We start from the raw sequence: 6,843 nt of genomic DNA on the forward strand, positions 1-6,843 counted from the left end.
TCTACACACAATACTCCATAATAAAGCAAAAAAAGGTTTGTAGAAATGTATACAAATTTATTAAAAATCAAACACTGAAATATCACATTTACATAAGTATTCAGACCCTTTACGCATTACTTTGTTGAAGCACCTTTGGCAGCGATTATAGCCTTGAGTCTTCTTGGGTATGACGCTACAAGCTTGGCACACATCTATTTGGGGAGTTTCTCCCATTCTTCTCTGCAGATCCACTCAACCTCTGTCCGGTTGGATGGAGAGCGTCGCTGCACAGCTATTTTCAGGTTTCTCCAGAGATGTTCGATCGGGTTCAAGTCCAGGCTCTGGCTGGGCCACTCAAGGACATTCAGAGATTGTCCCAAAGCCACTCCTGCATTGTCTTGGCTGTGTGCTTAGGGTCATTGTCCTTTTGGAATGTGAACCGTCGCCCCAGTCTGAGGTCCTGAGCACGTTTTCATCAAGGATCTCTCTGTACTTTGCTCTGTTCAGCTTTCCCCTCGATCCTGACTAGTCTCCCAGTCCCTGCCACTGAAAAACATCCCCACCGCATGATGCTGCCACCACCATAGGGATGGTGCCAGGTTTCCTCCAGACGTGACGCTTGGCATTCAGGCCAAAGTATTCAATCTTGGTTTCGTCAGACCAGAGAATCTTGTTTATCATGGTCTGAGAGTCCTTTGGGTGCCTTTTGGCAAACTCCAAGCGGGCTGTCATGTGCCTTTTACTGAGGAGTGGCTTCCGTCTGGCCACTAAACTACATAAAGGCCTGATTGGTGGAGTGCTGCAGAAATGGTTGCCCTTCTGGAAGGTGCTCCCATCTCCACAGAGGAACTCTGGAGCTCTGTCAGAGTGACCATCAGGTTCTTGGTCACCTCCCTGACCAAGGCCCTTCTCCCCCGATTGCACAGTTTGTCCAGGCGGCTAGCTCTAGGAATAGTCTTGGTGGTTACAAAGTTCTTCCATTTAAGAATGATGGAGGCCACTGTGTTCTTGGGGATCTTCAATGCTGCAGAAATGTTTTTGTACCCTTCCCCAGATCTGTGCCTCGCTGCAATCCTCTCTCGGAGCTCTATGGACAATTCCTTTGATCTCATGACTTGGTTTTTGCTCTGACATGCATTGTCAACTGTGGGACCTTATATAGACAAGTGTGTGCCTTTCCAAATCATGTCCAATCAATTGAATTCACCACAGGTGGACTCAAATCAAGTTGTAGAATCATCTCAAGGATGATCAATGGAAACAGGATGCACCTGAGCTCAATTTCGAGTCTCATGGCAAAGGGTCATAATACTTATTTAAATAAGGTTTTTCTGCTTTTCTGTTTAATACATTTGCTACATTTCGCTTTGTCATTATGGGGTATTGGGTGTAGATAGATGAATTTCAGAATAAGGCTGTAACGTAACAAAATGTGAAAAAGTGCACTGGTCCTTTCCTAGTATTAGCAGACTGATACAGGCATCTGTAACACGGGCAAAAGCATTTTTTCAGCAACTCTGCTTTGGCAAAAAAAAGGTTGTTGTATAATTAAGAACAGTATCTTGCAGGATTCAGTAGTTGGAATTGTAAGAGTTGTTGCCCTGTCCCTTTCTCTGTGATTGTCATTCTAATGCAGTCCAGAAAGAACAAAACCCTGTCCTCAAACATTTACATAAAAAGGTGCAAAGTTATGGGGAAAGACACAGAACATCCACATCAAATTAAATACATTTCTTGATAAAATAACATGGACAACAACCACTTTTTGTGCAGTATTAATTTACCATCCTTACAAACCATTTAATGTAAATATACACTGCTCAAAAAAATAAAGGGAACACTTAAACAACACAATGTAACTCCAAGTCAATCACACTTCTGTGAAATCAAACTGTCCACTTAGGAAGCAACACTGATTGACAATACATTTCACATGCTGTTGTGCAAATGGAATAGACAACAGGTGGAAATTATAGGCAATTAGCAAGACACCCCCAATAAAGGACTGGTTTTGCAGGTGGTGACCACAGACCACTTCTCAGTTCCTATGCTTCCTGGCTGATGTTTTGGTCACTTTTGAATACTGGCGGTGCTTTCACTCTAGTGGTAGCATGAGACGGAGTCTACAACCCACACAAGTGGCTCAGGTAGTGCAGCTCATCCAGGATGGCACATCAATGCGAGCTGTGGCAAGAAGGTTTGCTGTGTCTGTCAGCGTAGTGTCCAGAGCATGGAGGCGCTACCAAGAGACAGGCCAGTACATCAGGAGACGTGGAGGAGGCCGTAGGAGGGCAACAACCCAGCAGCAGGACTGCTACCTCCGCCTTTGTGCAAGGAGGAGCAGGAGGAGCACTGCCAGAGCCCTGCAAAATGACCTCCAGCAGGCCACAAATGTGCATGTGTCTGCTCAAACGGTCAGAAACAGACTCCATGAGGGTGGTATGAGGGCCCGACGTCCACAGGTGGGGGTTGTGCTTACAGCCCAACACCGTGCAGGACGTTTGGCATTTGCCAGAGAACACCAAGATTGGCAAATTCACCACTGGCGCCCTGTGCTCTTCACAGATGAAAGCAGGTTCACACTGAGCACGTGACAGACGTGACAGAGTCTGGAGACGCCATGGAGAATGTTCTGCTGCCTGCAACATCCTCCAGCATGACCGGTTTGGCGGTGGGTCAGTCATGGTGTGGGGTGGCATTTCTTTGGGGGGGCCACACAGCCCTCCATGTGCTCGCCAGAGGTAGCCTGACTGCCATTAGGTACCGAGATGAGATCCTCAGACCCCTTGTGAGACCATATGCTGGTGCGGTTGGCCCTGGGTTCCTCCTAATGCAAGACAATGCTAGACCTCATGTGGCTGGAGTGTGTCAGCAGTTCCTGCAAGAGGAAGGCATTGATGCTATGGACTGGCCCGCCCATTCCCCAGACCTGAATCCAATTGAGCACATCTGGGACATCATGTCTCGCTCCATCCACCAACGCCACGTTACACCACAGACTGTCCAGGAGTTGGCGGATGCTTTAGTCCAGGTCTGGGAGGAGATCCCTCAGGAGACCATCCGCCACCTCATCAGGAGCATGCCCAGGCGTTGTAGGGGAGGTCATACAGGCACGTGGAGGCCACACACACTACTGAGCCTCATTTTGACTTGTTTTAAGGACATTACATCAAAGTTGGATCAGCCTGTAGTGTGGTTTTCCACTTTAATTTTGAGGGTGACTCCAAATCCAGACCTCCATGGGTTGATAAATTTGATTTCCATTGATAATTTTTGTGTGATTTTGTTGTCAGCACATTCAACTATGTAAAGAAAAAAGTATTTAATAAGATTATTTCATTCATTCAGATCTAGGATATGTTATTTTAGTGTTCCCTTTATTTTTTTGAGCAGTGTACATGACTGTCATGCACATAGGCTGGTCATCTAGGTTTGTACCTATAGACTTTCCATCACCATGAATTAAAACAATGCACAATACAGTAATTGAGTACATTGAGACATCAAGTGGTTTGTAATGATGTGTTGATGTGGCTCAGTTGGTAGAGGATGGCGCTTGCAATGCTAGGGTTGTGGGTTTGATTCCCACAGGGGATCAGTGCGAAAAAGTATGAAAATGTATGCACTCACTACTGTAAATTGCTCTGGATAAGAGCTTCTAAATAGGAATGAATAGACCATTTCAGGTTTCACATAGAAATACGGTCCATTTGCAAAGTATTTCAAGAAACTGAAAAACATATATCAAAGAAGTGTTTTTATATTCCACAAGTATTATCAGATGAACTGTTTTGTACAGATAATTATCAGACTCAAGTTACAAATGCTGGTAAACACTCAAATACATTTAGTTTTTTTTTTTATCACAAAAGTGAATTAATTAAAATAACAATTGAACAGGTAAAGAGGTATGGTTAGATTACCTATGCAGAATTTGTTTTTACATAGAATTAGGCATAATTATTATGGCTCTAGATAGGTGTTTGAAAAATGCTAAATTCTCTGACAACCCACCCTCCACCCTCACATACTTTGTGCCCACTCTAAAATAATGAGTGTGTACAGCTGAGTACAGCTGGGATTATGTGTATGTCAGTATTTACAGTGTCTTCAGAAAGTATTCACACCCCTTGACTTTTTCCACATTTTGTTGCGTTACAAAGTGGGATTAAAATTGATTTTTCATGTTTTGTCAATGATCTACACAAAATACTATGTAATGTCAAAGTGGAAGAAAAATTTGAAAATTTAAAAAAATATATATATATATGAAAAATAAAACTTATATATCTTGATTACATAAGTATTCAGCCCCCTGAGTCAATACATGTTAGAATCACAGCTGTGAGTCTTTCTTGGTAAGTCCCTAAGAGCTTTGCACACCTGGATTGTACAATATTTTCACATTATTATTTAAAAAATTGTTCAAGCTCTGTTAAATTAGTTGTTGATCATTGCTAAAAAGACATTTTTCAGTCTTGCCATAGATTTTCAAGTCGATTTATGTCAAAACTGTAACTAGGCCACTCAGGAACATTCAATGTCGTCTTGGTAAGCAACTCCAGTGTATATTTGGCCTTGTGTTTTAGGTTATTGTCCTGCTGAAAGGTGAATTTGTCTCCCAGTGTCTTTTGGAAAGCAGACTGAACCAGGTTTTCCTCTAGGATTTTGCCTGTGCTTAGCTCTATTCCATTTAATTGTATCCCCAAAAAATCCCTAGTCCTTGCTGATGACAAGCATACCCATAACATGATGCAGCCACTACCATGCTTGAAAATGTGGAGAGTGGTACTCAGTGATGTGTTGTGTTAGATTTGCCCCACACATAAAGCTTTGTATTCAGGACATAAAATTAATTAATTAGCCACATTTTTAGCAGTTTTACTTGCAAACAGGATGCATGTTTTGGAATATTTTTTATTCTGTACAGGCTTCCTTCTTTTCACTCTGTCATTTAGGTTAGTATTGTGGAGTAACTACAATGTTGTTGATCCATCTTCAGTTTTCTCCTATCACAGCCATTCAACTCTGTAACTGTTTTAAAGTCACGATTGGCCTCATGGTGAAATCCCTGAGCGGTTTTCTTCCTCTCCGGCAACTGAGTTAAGAAGGACCCCTGTATCTTTGTAGTGACTGGGTGTATTGATACACAATCCAAAGAGTAATTAATAACTTCATGACAATTATTATGTGACTTAAGCAAATTTGAACTTTAGGCTTGCCATAACAAAGGGGTTGAATACTTATTGACTCAAGACATTTCAGCTTTTCATTTTTAATTAATTTGTAAAACTTTCTAAAAACATAATTCCACTTTGACATTATGGGGTATTGTGTGTAGGCCAGTGACACAACATCTCAATTGAATACATTCAGGCTGTAACACAACAACATGTGGAAAAAGTCAAGGGGTGTGAATACTTTCTGAAGGCACTGTATCATAAAACAGTTATGACTTCTAGTTTATTAAGGCCAAGATTCTATCAGATCTAACCAGCGATAGCAGACACCCGCTTAGCAAATGTTTTGGCGGTGTAGGAAGTGGAACTGTTGGAGCAGTCAAATCGGTGAGCAGCTGCTCTTGCATCATTATCAAGAAGCCACACCCGCCCCACTCGCGTTAGAAGTTCCAAAATCAGGTGGCCACTACACCGGGAAACCCTTCACCACCTGCCTGGAAGCTCTCGAGCTACCCTCCTCAGCTCTGCTGAACTCACAGTGGGTGGGGTCTGAGGATGTTCTAGGAGACTTGAGGAGCTGGTGCTTGGCTCCTGAATTCTGAAGGACTTTTTGTTTTCCTCCTCTGTCTCCTTCTCTGCTTCCTGCCTTGGATCCTCTGCCTCCACCTTTGATCCCTGCTGAGGCACCTCCTTCTCTACCTCCTTCTCCTCTACATCCTCCTCCTCCACCACCTCCTCCACCACTACATCTGGTGTTGCGGGAAGCACACTCTGATATGAAACATCTTCCAGTGAAGGCATGTTGGCTTGGATCTCTGTGTGAGGTGGGTCAGGTTCAGTGTGTGGTTCTCTGTGATTCAGGGTGGAGGTTCCTCCCTCCTGCTCCTCCTCGACCTCAACCTCTAAGGTTTCAGCCATGCTGCTGTGGTGCGGTGTTACAGGTATGGATAGCTCAGAGGTGTGCAGGGACTTCTATCTTTGGGCTCCTCCTGGGGTTGGTCGTTGAGTTTCGGTATTTCACAGTTCAGGTCAGTTTTGGTAATTCACAGTCCAGTTCCGGTGAAGGTTCAGTTGTCAGTTGGTTGACTTGGGATGCTACAGTATGTATAGTAATTCATTGGTTTGTGCTGTGGATGTGGAAGACACATGAGGTGAATGTTCACCTAGGGATACAGTGGTACTGGACAGTGTTCCATCTACTGATGGAAGGTTGGCTGGGAGAGGAGAACTGGGTATGTCATTGGCAGTCTGTAGGAATAACATAAAGAGAAATAAGTAATTGACGGACATGGGAGCTTTGAGGTAGCATGGTCCCAGATTTGTGGTGTACAGCCAACAATGGTCATTGTTTGGCGTGACAATGACAATAGGAGTTGGCTATACAGCACTAACAGATCTGGGACCAGAATAGCTTTGAGGTACAGGGACTAGTCACAAAATACGAAGATGTATGCATTCACTACTGTAAGTCGCTCCGGATAAGAACATCTGCTAAATGACTCAAATGTAAATAATTCCTGTAACTGTACTCAAAATGCTCCTCTACACTTTTACGATCGACAGCGTGTCATTCCTAAATGGGTCAGGATTACATTTAAAACATAGAGAATCTAGTATATTATAAAGCCCCATGGTGAAGATACGGTAGGCAGAAAGAGAGCTTGAAGGAAAATGTGTCTCA

Source organism: Coregonus clupeaformis, chromosome 30, assembly GCF_020615455.1.
Source record: "Coregonus clupeaformis isolate EN_2021a chromosome 30, ASM2061545v1, whole genome shotgun sequence".
Taxonomy (NCBI): Eukaryota; Metazoa; Chordata; class Actinopteri; order Salmoniformes; family Salmonidae; genus Coregonus; species Coregonus clupeaformis.